This window comes from Diabrotica undecimpunctata, chromosome 7 (assembly GCF_040954645.1).
Source record: "Diabrotica undecimpunctata isolate CICGRU chromosome 7, icDiaUnde3, whole genome shotgun sequence".
NCBI lineage: Eukaryota > Metazoa > Arthropoda > Insecta > Coleoptera > Chrysomelidae > Diabrotica > Diabrotica undecimpunctata.
The window spans coordinates 62,624,581-62,640,620 of record NC_092809.1 but is presented as its reverse complement, the minus strand read 5'-3'; positions in this window follow the sequence as shown (position 1 = coordinate 62,640,620).

Below are 16,040 nucleotides of genomic sequence, written 5' to 3'. Positions count from 1 at the left end.
ATCGTCAGATCATATTATTATTATTGGTTTAGATTTAGGTTTAGATTTAAAGAAGTTACAAAAAAGAATAGTAACAAAAAATGTGATATGAGAAGACTAAAAGATAAGGAAACAAAGGAGACAGTCGCATGAATTCTTTCAGAAAATCTAAGCAACATGGAGCAAACATAATGATCCAGAAGAATCACTCCAGAATATATGTGAAACCTGAAACAAGATCAGAGAAGAACATCTAATAGAAAATAAAGATAAGAGGAAAAGTTGGATGAATGACAATATACAGCAACTCATGGAAGAAAGAAGAAAATCAAACAATATACAAAAATAATCAGAGACAATTAAGAACCGACATACGAAAGGCCAAAGAAAATTATTTAAAAACACAGTCTGAAGAGATAGAGTTGTTGGAACAAAAACACGATACATTTAATATGCATAAAAATGTAAAACAAACAGCTGGTCTTCAACACAGCTAGCAAACTGCAAGATCAACAGGGGAACACAGATAAAAATCAAGAAATATGCATATGGGTCAAATATATACAAGAAATCTGATTCTAATAGGTCTGAACAACCTCCGTCCTACTTATGTAATGACACTTACCAATCACATCAGATGAAGTGGAAAAAGCAATATCACAACTAAAAGATGGCAAAGCTCCTGGACCTGACAATGCTTATGCTGAACTCATAAAGCTATTTAACACCGACGGTACTCAACGACTAACAAAAATATTCAATGACGTATATTCAAACGGAGTAATACCAAGTTCATGGCTGAAGTCAACGTTTATTGCTCTACCAAAGAAAACAAAATCCGTATCCTGCAATGATTTCCGGACCATCAGCTTAATGAGTCACATTTTAAAGTTAATTCTAAAATTCATACATCAAAGGATATATAGACTATGCGAAGAAAAAATCAGCCGTACAGTTTGGTTTTCGGAACGCAGTGGGTACGAGAGAGGCTCTCTTCAGTATACAAGTGCTATTTTAAAGATGTAAATTGCGATATTTATGCATGCTATCATAAAGCATTTGATACAGTAAAATACGACAAGCTATCAACGGAGAATGTATCAATAACATCAGATACGCGAATGACACGGTGGTATTCGCTGAGTCATGAAGCCCTCCAGGAGTTAATGAATAGAATCACATAAGTGAGTTAGAGATAAGGACTATCACTGAACATCTCCGTTCGGCTCGCGGAGATAAGAATACGGCCGAGGTCAGAAGGCCCTACCTGTCGTAAGAGGCGACTAATGGGTAGGAATCGAGAGGTGGAGAGCCGTCGCTTGAGGTGTCAGGTCTGTAGAAACGCACTCGAGGCGCTTAGGCGTCACGGTCACCGGTCTACACTCCTAGTATCCGAGACGAGACTCTCGTGGGACCACTCTACTCTCATTCCAAGAGAACCAGGCGCTGTTGAACGAGCTGGGCAAGTACACACCTCTTTTGGCCTTACACCACCAATAGGGGCGTCGGTGTCTCGGCACGTACCCGCCTGGAGATTTAAGAGTGGTAGAGGAGAGATCCTCAGCGGCGACCTGTCTACGTGCGATGTGGAAATTCCTCTGCCTGCGTCACCTGTCCGCCCGTGGGAGGGGATAACGGATGGGCGAGGTAATCGCAACACAGGTACTACGGGGAAGGTGGAGCCCCGCAATGCGTATGCAACACGCCGCCTTAATTTTGGTGTCGGACTCGTAGGGGCAGTGGAGGCGCTAACGGTCGTATGCCGAAAGGCAATTTTATAATTGGAGGGCACAAAGCTACGCTATCACTGAACATTAAGAAAACAAAATGTATGATGATCTCTAAGAAGGAACAGCAAGTTGTAAGAATCAGTGTGAATGGTCAACCAATAGAAAGAATAAAAACATACACCTACCTTGGTACGAACGTCAATGAAAATTGGGACCATTCCCCAAAAATAAAATCTAGGATGCAGAAAGCAAAATCTGCATTTCAAAAAATGGCTAAGCTATTCAAATGCCACGATTTATCAGTATCCATAAAAATCAGGTTATATTGAGTCGTGGACTCTCACAGACGCTACCTGTAAGAAAATTGACGCTTTCGAAATGTGGCTTTATCGTAGAATCCTGAAGATATCCTATACCGGCCACGTTACTAACCAGGAAGTTTGATTAAGAATGCAAGAAGGAAAAGAGTTGTTAACCACAATAAAAACAGCCAAAATTGAATACCTCGGTTACATCATGAGAAACAGCGAAAGGTATGGGTTGCTGCAATTAATTCTTCAAGGAAAAGTAGAAGGTAAACTGGAACCAGGAAGGCGAATAATTTCCTGGCTGAAAAATCTACGTACGTGGTTCAACACAACTACAAATCTTTTCAGAGCTGCAGTTTGCAAAATACAGATTGCCATGATGGTCGTCAACATCAGAAACGGATAGGCACTACAAGAAGAAGAAGATGCCTAGAATGCGTCGTTTGAAGTCGCTTAAATGATGAAATTGCCGACGACGGCGAACCCTTGGCATTTCAAAATTTTTTGGGTAAATCAAAACAATCCAAAATGACTAAAAATTACAAACTAAAGTTAAATCCACAGAAATCAACTTTCTTACCTATTGTTTTTGCAACAAAAAAAAAACAAAAAAAACTTCAGTTAAATGAAAGATAGTGAGGTAAAAACTTTATCACATTTTATATTTTTAGATAAGACTTGCATAGAAATACTTCTGATCCAAATAAATAACTGTGTATAAAGTGTTGCATTTTTTTTGCCATATATATATATATATATATATATATATATATATATATATATAAAAGCTCGTACTAGTAAATATTAAAAAAAAGTTTTATTTTGGGACCTAAGGGGTCAAAAACCAGTATTTTCTTTCATTCTGACATCTTTGACTGCATGGTACAACTTTTTTAAAACCCATTCCAACATTTCATAAACTCTGTTCCAAGAGATTATGTTTACAATATTTACAACGTGTATTTCATCAAAGAAAATTAATAATTTTAAGAAGAAACTAATAATTTTGCTCAGCTTGAGAAAAACTCAAAAGCAAATTTTGAAATATTTAAATAAAATAATATAAAGAAACTACAGAAATCAAACATCTAGAAACAAATATTAAATGTTAAATATATATGTAATAAAAAGGTACTTACTGTTAATGAGAACTAGAACCACAGGTCTAGTCTAATCACTACACAAACATTCGTAACTTTGAAATAAAAACGTGGATGTGTCACTTCGGTAGTGACCGAAGAAGGGAAGCATAGCTTTATTATCGTATACGAACAGAGCGATGGATATATATATATATATATATATATATATATATATATATATATATATATATATATATATATATATATATAAATATATATATATATATATATATATATATATATATATATATATATATATATATATATATATATATATATTGTTCTGAAGCTATTTTCTTGTGGCATTTTAAATTAATTACTATTTATCTGGGAATAAGCCACAATTAAAGGTTAAAATACGTTTATTGACGTTTCAATTTCCACTTCGGAAATCGTTCTCAAAATACAAACATTAGTTTGTATTTATGTCATCACTAATGTTTGTATTTTGAGAACGATTTCCGAAGTGGAAATTGAAACGTCAATAAACGTATTTTAACCTTTAATTGTGGCTTATTCCCAGATAAATAGTAATTAATATATATATATATATATATATATATATATATATATATATATATAAAGTAGTTAGGTATTATTGACTGACACGTTATGTAAAATAAAGTTTTATTTTGAGGTTGCAGTATTAATGACTGCAACCTCAAAATAAAACTTTATTTTATATATATATATATATATATATATATATATATATATATATATATATATATATATATATATATATATATATATATATATATATATATATATAGTTTCAGTTGTTTTCCGGGTTTGACTCCGCGTTAAATAGTTTTGGTTTTTAGAAAAACCATTGTTTTGGCGACGTTTCGGCAAGATCACACTTGCCATTGTCAAGTCCGATTAGTTCTGCAGCACTGTTTCAGTTCTCCTGAAACATCATGAAACCACATATAGCTCCCGCTGAAATTTCAAATCTAATATATATGTATATATACACTAGCTGACCCGGTCACGTTATGCGACTAATATTATGTTCAATTTATTTAAGAGATTAAAGTAAATATGAAATCCGCGATGGCATCCACGGTATATCCAGAGAATTTCAAAATTCTTTTGAATAATTTACGGCTTCGTCTTCATTAATAATACTGTCCATTGGTTTAAAATATATCAGATCACGAATATGGAAGTTAATTTCTGTAACATCAACATTTTTCGCTGCCAAAATTGCGCGCTCACTGAGTCAATTATGATTCAAGTAATTATTCAGTATACCCGGAAAGTGATTTACAATTAATTCATGTTTGGTCTCAACAAAATTGCAGAACTTATCTAGAAGTTTGATGAATTGTGTATTTGGATGCAGTTTTATCTTACCGTTTTCAATGTTTAGCAAATTTCGACATTTCGCCATAAAAACCATTGTGTAACATGCATTAATCTCATCCGCATATCGTTGCCTGGCATGAATAACGGCATAACTAAAAAATTACTAAAATCGAGTTATATAGGTAAAATGTTCCAAAATCCAATATATTTTATCGTGAATAAAGCAGCAAGGCGTAGTTCTACTTTTAGCCACGTAGCGCGCATATGTCGTTATACCATCACTTGAATTTACCTCGAAGTTTATCACGTAGAGCGACGCACATTTAGTTGAGCCAGGGCAGTTGAACAAGTTGTTAGAATTTTTCGTGAATACTGCAGTATCGCAAAATATTTTGTGCTAAACGGAGAATATATAGGTGATTGTTATCCTCAATAGTGGTGTATTTGGAAGTGTCACTGTATTAAAGGTAAAATAACTTAATTTCTAGTATTGCCTTAACTAAAATAGTGGATCACTTTGTTTTATGTCTGTATTCATGATAAAATTCTTAAATACTTTTTAAGTTTTTGTGTAAAATAATGAGATATTTCGCACTACGTCAATATTCATGATAAATTTACAATGAAATATAGGAATTTTGTAAATTACTGCCACATATTTTATTATTGTTGTAAATATTAGATTAAAATCAGAAACTTTTTGATTTGCAAATTAGTGATCAGCTATATTTTATTTTTATCTCATGATTGATATTTTATCATTTATGTTCCTTTTATTTTACTTTTCAGACTTAAATATGGCATATAGAGGTAAACTAATGGTAAAAATGTTAGAAGAACTAAGTCAGTTAGAAGATGGTAGGGAAAATGATGATACTAATACTATACTTACTCCAGTCACGAGTCCAAGTAGGTTAAGGCCTAAAAGAACTGTCTTGCAATCACTCAATACCATTGAGAACAATAATAATGAAGACATTCTTTCAGATAATGAGGTGTCGCAGTGCTCCGACGATAGTATCAAAGATCCAAATTATGTTTCTAGTGATCAAGAAAAAAATAAACCCAAATTCGTGAACTTACTACACAATAGCCCGCAACAAATCAGATCTCGAAGTTCTTCATCTTCTTCATCGGGGTCATCATCTTCATCTTCTTCATCGGGGTCATCTTCTTCATCGGGTTCATCAACTTCATCTAATAGTTCTAGTTCAAGAATACCTATTACGAAAGGTTGCAAAAGAAAATCAAATCCAATTAAGTGGAAACGTGCAGAAGCAAAACGATTAAGAAATTTGGGAAAATCGTATAAGCCTAATTCGAAGACTAAACAGGAAATGCCAGACAAAAAGTTAAAGAAACCGTGCAAAGAAACTTGCAAATTTAACTGCATAAAAAATGTTTCGGAGGAAGACCGTCAATTAATTTTTAATAATTACTGGGATATGGGGGACCTTCACAGGCAGCGTGAATTTATAATGAGGCAAATAACAAAGATTTTACCCCGATATTATTACAAAATCCACAAGAGTAATCGCGGTAATAATTTTGCATTTTCGTTGACTGTTGGCCACACCAAAATCAGGGTTTGCAAATTGTTCTTCCGGTCAACGTTGGATATATCTGATAGAGCCATCCGTACTGTCATTGATAAATGCTCACAAAATGAAACCGGTGTATTATCTACTGACAAACGGGGCAAACACGGCAAACATAAATGTGTAGATGCATCCATAAAAGAAAGTATACGCAAACATATACAATCGATACCAAAACTTGAGAGCGATTATTGCAGGGCCAGTACGAGTAGAGAATATATTGACGGAAGCAAATCTATTACAAGTTTACACCAAGACTATGTCGCTGATTGTAAAGCGCAGGGGCAACCATTTGGAAATTATAATATGTACAATCGTATCTTTAACCATGAATTTAATGTAGCTTTCCATAATCCAAAGAAAGACCAGTGTGAAGACTGCGAACCATTTAAAAATTCGACAGGGGACGTGAGAGAACAACTAAGACAGAGTTTTGAATTACATTTAAAAGAAAAGGATCTATCCAGAGCCGAAAAAGAAAACGATAAAAAGAATACCGAACCTCATATCATTGTCGCTGTGTACCATTTACAGGCTACACTTCCATGCCCACGGGGAGATATATCTACATTTTACTATGTATCTAAAATAAATGCCTACAATTGTACGATTTACAATTTAAAATCTGGTGAGGCAGATTGTTTTGTATGGCACGAAATTGAAGGAAAACGTGGAGCAATAGAGATTGGTACATGTATATATAAATATTTAGAAAATCTAAAACCCAAAGCTAATGATATAGGGCGAAAGTTATATATAATCTTCTACTCGGACAATTGCTGTGATCAAAATAAAAATCATTATATCATTGCTTTATATATATATATATATATATATATATATATATATATATATATATATATATACGCTGTTCAGTATTTCGATCACATCAATTCTATTCAACATAAATTTCTGATTAAAGGACACACCCAAAATGAAGGGGACAGTACTCATTTGGTTATCGAAAAATGTGTCCAAAAATCTCTTAAATCCGGACCAATTTATACTCCGGATCAGTATGTCAATATAATTCGAAACGCTAAAAAAACTGGAAAACCGTATCAAGTTCATGAATTGACCCACGACGATGTTTTAGACATAAAGACTTTAGCCGATACAATGGGAAAGAACTACACAAAAAATACTGAAGCAGAGCAAGTAAAGCTGACAGAAATAAGAGTAATTAAGTGTGCTGCCGATGAAGAAAATTGTTTTTAGTATAAAACTTCATTTGAAGCGCAATCTTTTAAACAAGTTAAAATATATATTACAAGAACAAGGCAAGTAAGAAATATTGCGGCCAAACCGACATTACAGAAAGTTTACAAACAAAAATTTACAATATGCGAAAAGAAAAAGAAGGGATTATTGGAATTAGTTAGAAAAAATACCATTCCTAGATTCTACAGTTCATTTTATACAAATTTATAAGACTTATTTTTAAAAAGCTATTTCTTTAGAGTTAAATGAAATTGGATAAGTTTTGATTTTAGTTACATACCTATCTTGTAATTTTTTAAAACATATTCTTGTTTTTTATTTGAATTATTTTCTTGAATGTACTGTTACGTTTTGTTACTTCATAAATTAAAACTACATGACACTTTGTTATGTATTTATTTCTGAAAAATTTGGATATGCAATTTAGTGAACAATTTTTGGTGAACATTGGCGTAAGTCAAAATTTTTAAAATTTTTGAAACATACCTGCTTAAAGCAACCCATTTTAACATATGTCAAATTAAAGTTCATAATATAAGCTATCAAGTATTTTAGCCATACCACCATATTAATGTTTTAGTAATATGCTAATAATCATTACAGTTTGAGTAACTTTCCTGTTGCAATTATGCAAAACGATGTTTTTTTAGTTATGTCACTATTCTTGCCAAGCGACGATATGTAACGAGAGGAATAACCGGTAATGTCTGTCTTACTGTAAATTAACAACTATTCACTACTAAAACATGCAGAATAAAACTGCACGAAACAATAATTCAAAGGTTTAATGTTTATAATTTTAAAATTGTATAATAATGTGAAATATAAAATCACAAAACAGTATTGCTCGTAGATTAGATCAATTAGATTTTAACATTTATAAGATTCTCAGTAGATTTTACGATTTAAGTTTATTAATTGTTTCATTAAATTTATAATTATAATTAAATAGAATTAATGCATAAACTTAAACTTTTAACTTTATTGCAGAGAAAATGTTGAAAAATAGTTTTTCATTGTAAATAAACAATGTTGAACAATTTAAGATTATTTTTAATTCTAAACATATTTCGTTTATATTAATTTTCAATGTCAAAAATAAAAATATTTTACTCTCGTGTAAAAATCACATTTTTTAAAATACTTCATATACAACTAATAAAAGTTGATATCTGATGGTATATGGTATACGTATAAATAGCTGTTTGTATGGGAAAATAAAACTGCTTTTACTATGTTCCTTACAATTTCACCATATTTTCTCACCTATTAGACCTTTCTATGACTTTAAATAAATATTTCAAAACCAAAATTAGCCAAATCAATTCAGTCGTTCTCGATCTATTATAAAAAAAGTTATAAAAATATAAAATGACGTTTGTTAAATATTATAACTACATGGATCAAATAAACTAAAACTGTAGAGGCGAAGTCGTATAAAACATTTTGAATTTACAATTAAAAAAATAAGGGTCATTTATCGAGATAAAAAATATCATATATCCTAAGTTGCACCAACAAATACACTTTCACAAAATTTTATTGCAATCGGTTCAGGGGTTTTTTAATATTAGCTTGGACAAACATATATATTACGAAACACGCATAGGACTGCATTTACTCCTCTGCGTAATGTGTGTGGTAGCGCGATCTGTCGTTTTTATTTTTTCTTACCTCTGCGTGATCCACCGCTCCGTTCGTAGATCGCGATAAGGAAGCTATGCTTCAAAAGAGTTAAATATTATGAAAGATATCTCCCATTTGCCGTTATATGTTGGGGAAGATCTTTTTTGTCTAGGATTGTAGGATTTCATGATCGTTTCGTAAAGAACATAATGTTCTTGGTTCGTGGGCTTAAAGCTAAAACTGACCAAGTCCAAAATTGAGATTTTGTGTTTTTGGGAGCAATCAACTTAAAAATCAAATATCTTTGTAAGCAAAAGCTGACCAAGTCCCCAACGCCACGAAAATATTGTGCCTTTTATTATGTTTTTAATGACCAAGTTTCCACAAAGAGAAATTAACTTCAGCCCAAATTGACCATCTCTACTTAGTCACTTTCTGTTATATATATCATATCGGATTTAAATCTGACCAAGTAGACATGGTCACTTTTGGCAGACGAGGATTTAGTTTTGACAGATGACATTGCCATACTTAGTAATGTACTGTTTGCAGTTCTTGTTTATTTTTATTTGAAATAAGCTTATTATAATGAGTGCTAGATCTCGACACATTGCCAATTTGGCATTAAAAGAATCAACGAGTGTAGTTCATATTGATGCCGAAGGTAAGTTTTAAATCGGTATAAGTTACTTATAAAGTATGTTAAGTTTGTATATTTTACAGGTTAGGTTAGTAAATAAATTTTAAACAAAATTATTTTATTCTAGGGCCCGTATATAATGATGGCTTAATAAGCAAAATCGAAGGATCAAATAATGTTGTACTAGATCCCGAAACAGTTAACTCCAACATAACAGAGAATGCACCTATAAATATTAATATTTCGGCTCCTCCCTTAACAGAATCGAAAGGTAAATAAAATACTTTAGTGCGTTAAAATCGTGTATTGCGTACACGTAACTTAAGTTCTAAATGGTTTGCATGCATTAGGTACTTTTACTTTTTTTCTAACAGTTATAAAATGTGACCTCATGGTAAAAGGAACAAATGGGCTTTGCAGCATTCCAGTTACTAATAATCTACCATCGACATCGGGCATACAACGTATTCTTCGCACTAAAAATCCCAATGGAAACTATCTTGAGGATACGCACTCACCAACAAGCGTAACAGATTTTGAAGGAGCCAGTTCAGATGCACTTACCACTACAACTATTGCAACTAAACAAAAAGCCAGATGGAGAAAATCATGCCCTGATGAATGGAAAAAAAGTATAAATAAAAGGAAAAGGTCTTTGGGCGAACCTTATCAAATCCACAAGAAAATGAGGCCGGCGAAAACTCCCTAAAGATATCGATTGCGACTTCTGAAAGTATCAATGTACACACAAATTAAGTTTGGAAGATAGACAAAAATTGTGTGCTAACCACTGGCAATTAAAAAATTATGATAGACAAAAAGACTTCACATTGGCTAGTGTGAAATCAGTTAAACCCAAGTGTAGAAAGCCTCGCACAGAAACAAGGCCTGCAAAACTAGCTACCAGGTCACATTTTTTTAAAAAAGATGATCAAGAAGTTCGTGTCTGCAAAATTTTTTATTTGAAAACTCTAGTGTAAGTCATGGACCCGTTGACCATGCCTTTTCTGGAATAAACGAACATGGTTCATTTAACTTACCAGACCAACGGAGTCGTAAAGCACCAGGCAATAAAACACCCCAGGAGCTAGAAGAGAAAATTAAAAACCATATCAACAGTTTCCCTACTCTTGAATTCCATTATTGTAGGAAATATAACAACCGGAAATACTTAGATCCTAGCTTATCAATCACAAAAATGTATCATTTATACGCCGAAGTATGTGACAGTAAGAACGAAGCAAAGATGTCTGAAGCGACGTATCGACGCATTTTTTGTAGTAAATATAATTTGGCTTTTGTCAAGCCTAAAAAAGATCAATGTTCTACTTGTGCACAATATAAAAATAAACTCATAACCATAGAAGATTACCAAGAACACATACGTCGGCGCGATGAAGCAAATGCTGCCAAGCTGCAGGATAAGTTACGATCCTTAAATGATAAGCATTTTATTAGTATTACTTTTGATCTACAAAGCGTTTTGCAAATTCCTTTCTCCGATACATCCCCGTTTTATTATAGTATGAAATTATGTGCATATAACTTGACTGTCTACGAAGCAGCGACACCAAATAACGCATACTGCTATGCGTGTACGGAGATCAACGGTCAACGAGGGAGTTCTCAAATTGGAACCGCATTATTTGAATGGGTAAAAACAATTCCAAGGGACGTGACAAAAATAAGCTTGTATTCAGATACCTGCAGCGGTCAAAACCGCAATCAGTACATAGCTGCGTTATTTCTATACTTGGTAAAAAATACGCATTTATCAAGCATACAACATAACTTTTTGGAAAAAGGACACTCCTACATGGAGGTAGACTCAATGCACAGCGCCATTGAGTCTGCTAGAAAAAATGTTGCTATTTTTACTATGAATGATCTACTTAATGTGTTCCGGTTGGCTCGCTCTAAGCGACTTAACTATAGCCAAATAGCATTTAAAAGGATTAATGTTTTTGGAAGAGGACGACTACAAGAAATTCCGAAGAATATACCAAAATTATACACAGGACAGTTAGGCATTTCCGAGAAGAAAAAAAATAGCCTCTTGAGGCTTTGCACTAAAAACGATATTGCTCCAGAATATCACGCTTGGTACCAAGCCCTACCAGTTGACAAGAAAAAGGGGAATGCCGTCCCGGAACCCACAGTAGGTGAAAGTGACACAGAATCAAACTCGGATTAAGTGGTTCATCTTATTAATTATTTTTTTGTTTTTTGAAATTCTTCTTTATGATTAATACAGTTTTTGTAACAAAAGTATTTGTCTGATTTACAAATCCCCCGTAACTAAATAAGTAAAGCAATTTTAAGCACCTGGGCCTTGTTGGCACCAATAATTAGTAATTTTATTGCTTGACCAAGTACGATTTAAAGATTTCAAAAATCAGTAAAAAATGACCAAGTCACTTTTTTGGCAAAAGAAAAGAACAATGGCTATTTTTTTAATTTTATTTAACGGTTAAATTAAAAGATCAAATTATAAAACAAATAACAGTATAAATTAAACTTGTATTAAACAAACATATTTTTGGTAATTATAATTTATTAATTTCGGGTCAGCTTAAAAGTGCATTTACTGAAAATTGATATTTTAGTGACGGAGGCGTGACCTTTGATATTTGTCGCAGTTGTGAACAAAACATCAGGACAAAAATTATATATAATATAAATTTTGAGAACAGTAATTTTACCTACCTTTTTTCATTTGTCGTAGATAAAAGCTTAAATTTAGTTTTTTTTTTTATCTTAAAATAGTCTATAATACGCAGTGCAGAAATGGAGACCCTCAACCATGCCTGACTGTTTTCTCCCACTTTTATCGTGTACAGGTTCTTGATCTATCTGTGTCAAATTTCTTCAGTTCTGTCTCTATCCACTTTGATTTTTCCACTAATCCTTCGAAGACATTTCTCAGATTAAAGATCTAAGACAACTATGCGCGATTACGTTGCTCCTCTTTAATATTACCTTGGAAAAGGCAGTCAGGCAGATAAATATTAGATTGCATAGAAGTATCTTTAATATGTTGACACAAATTCTCAAATTTGCTGATTATATCGTTGTAGTGGACAGACGTATGAGAGGCTTAGTGCAGTATTTTACAAAGTTTACGAACTCGGCAAGTAAACTAGGACTTGTAAACGAGGAAAACCAAATATATGTTGGTTGCTAACAACCCATTGAGCAAGTCAAAGAATTCACATTAACTTACAATTGCAAGTTAACACAACAAACACGACAAGCGACGAAGTAAAAAGACGCATAGCAAACAGAACTCTCCATGGCCTTCAGAGAAACGTCTAAGAAATATTCTACAACATGCAGTAAATCTCAATATTTACAAGACTTTAATAAGACTAGTTTTGATATACGGAGCTGAAACATGGACTTTATCCCAAAACGACGAGAAATTACTTGTATCTTTGAGAGGAAAATATCTCGAAAGATATTTGGGATCGTAAGTAAAAATGGCTATGGTGTCCAAGATACAACTTTGAATTATACCAGCTATACACAGATTGAAATATTGTGAAATTTATTTAAGTGTAGAGACTAAGGAAGACCGCGTAGAAGATAGATTGATGATGTAGAAGACCTTAAGATTATAAGGGTCAAAACATAGAGAAAAGTTGATACGAATCGACGGGAGTGGCGACTTCTGTGCGAGCAGGCCAAGAACCACAAAGGATTATCGAGCCAATTAAGATGATGATCTTTTTGTTAAGCATTATTTCCTCTTTTTCTCAGTGATTTTCTGTTGACAGTTTTATTTCAAAGTTTTTATATTTCTTATCAAATCTCGTATAATTACAGTATTTGCTGTATACACAGTTTTTTTGTATATTTTAGTTCCCCTCTCATTGCTTTTTTTTTTCTTTTATTGGATGTTGGTTAGTTTGGTTTATCTGTTGGTAATGATGACAGATTACTGCTGGTCCAAACGACCGTTTGGATTAAAGCGAGATAGATTTTATAAAAAAAAAAGTAAACCTAAATTTATACCCATTCTTATTATTTGAGTGGCTCGGAGACAAAGGTGCCTAATTCCAAAAATTTTTTTTGCTGGATTAGGCCTAATAAGTACTTATAATTTCTGTAAAAATCGTGTACAGAATCAGATTAAACTAAATTTTTGTTGCTATGGTGTCCCCATCTATAAACTGGTTTTCGCAGTAACAAAATGTCGTAGGAAGTTTGAGGCAAAACTGCATAACCAACAAAACATGGCGGATTTAAACGTAAGCAGTGTCGAATCGGAGTCTTTTGGATCCGATTTCAGCGATTATAATCTAATCCATGTTCTTCAAATTCCGAGTCTTCAGGTAAGACAGTTACGTTTATACTTTTTGAACACAGAAATTAGAATAATAAAACATAGGTAAGATTTTTCCTTAAATGTTGTTTTAAGACATTAGCATTTCCTTAAAAAAATTGAACGTTACACTTTTTTTATTATAAAAATTGTATTTATTATTTATAGTTAACTTTTACATGATTTAAAATAAAGTCACCTTTGCCTCTGAGCTCACTCATTTACCCATACCCATTTGAACGAGTAAGGCATATTTGATGGTGTTATGCGCATTATTTTATGATATAAAAAATTAACGGGTCTACATAACCTCAAAAATGGCTAAGAACCGCTGTTTCTGCACTTTCACGTTAGGACATCTCATAAACCAGTGCGAATTCGGCAATTTGGAGCTCAAATTCGTATTCCATGCACCAAAAACCTTTGGAATACTCTCGTTTTCTGGGTCTCAGGCTTTTATAATTTATGTAACCTATAAATGTTATGTGAAAGAGGTAATAGCCAGGCACTATTAGAGCAGAAAGTTTTAGAAGGTGTTGTTATATCAAATTATAATCTTTCTGTGCTTATTGTTAGTTGTGTCTTGTGTTATTGGAGATTGTAAATGATAATGTATGCATCATCATCATCATCATCCAGCCCCGTTTTCACATCCATTGTTGGATATAGGCCTCCTCCAAACGTCTCCAGTTCTCTCTATCTCTAGCTGCTGCAATCCAGTTTGTTTCTATTCTCCTTAGGTCGTCGGTCCATCGGGTGGGTGGTCTCCCTCGACTTCGCTTGTCGGCTCTTGGTCTCCACTCCAATAATCTCTTCGTCCATCTTCCGTCTTCCATTCTAGCAACATGTCCAGCCCACCTCCACTTTTGTTTATTGATTCGCAGTATAATATCGTCAACGCCAGTTCGTCGGCGTATCTCCTCATTTCTCACGCGATCTTTCAAGGTCAGACCCAGCATTGATCTCTCCATTCGCCTTTGTGTTACCCTCAGTTTTTCGGCAGTAGCTTTCGTTAGAGTTAGGGTCTCTGCTCCGTAGGTCAAGACTGGTAGGATGCATTGGTTAAATGCCTTCCTTTTCAGGTGAATTGGAGTATTTGTTTTAAAAATGTCTCTCATCCTTCCATATGCCGCCCATCCCAACGTGATTCGTCTATTTAGCTCGCAGGTTTGGTTGTCTCTGGTTATTCTGATTTCATGACCCAAGTATGTGTATTTATCGATTAATTCTACCTTGTTGTTATTGATCTGTATCTCTTTGCTGGGAACCATATTGGTCATCATTTTGGTTTTCTCGAAATTTATCTCCAGCCCAGTTTCTTGTAGTATGTAATTCAGTTCTTGGAGCATATCTTTGATCTCTCCCAGATTATCTGACAGAAGCACGATATCGTCCGCAAAACGTAGATGGTTTAATCTTTCTCCATCGATGGATATTCCTTTCTGTTGCCATGTTAGTCTTTTAAATGCATACTCAAGAACGGCAATGAACAGCTTTGGTGACATGGTATCACCTTGCCTGACTCCCCTTTTTATCTTTATCTTATTAGTTGCTGAATGTAGACTTATGTTTGTTGTGGCATTTTCATATATATTTTTAACTATATTACAATATCTGTGGTCGACCCTGCAATCTTGTAGTGCTCTTAAGATGGACGGTAATTCCGTCCGTCATAATGTATGCAATGAGGAAGTTTTTCAAAAGCTCGATAAAGCGAGAAGGTAAAATATATATTAACTTAGAACCCGTTAGGCTACAAATCTCCGAAAGTGAAAAATCAGCTTTGCCAGCTACATCCACTTTAACGAGTTTTCAGGCTGATTCTGATGACTCACTTAAAGACCCTGACTTTTTGCAGTCTAGTTCAGATGGTAGCGTTGAATCAGAATCGGACGACAGTTCCAGAGCTACTAATAAGAGTTGTAACAATAAGAACATTACTGCAGCTGGTTCAACAGGTGCCATAGCTTCAACAAGTTCTGCCGTAACTTGCAGTGAAAATTCCGATGAAACGTATAATACTAAAAGGGAAAACTGAGAAAGAAAAATGATAAAACAAAACAAGAAAGGAAAGAAGAACATGCTCAGAAGCAACGAGACAAACACTATATTCGACCTGGGTGCGATGTGTGCCATAGGAAATGTAAAACAGTTTTTAATG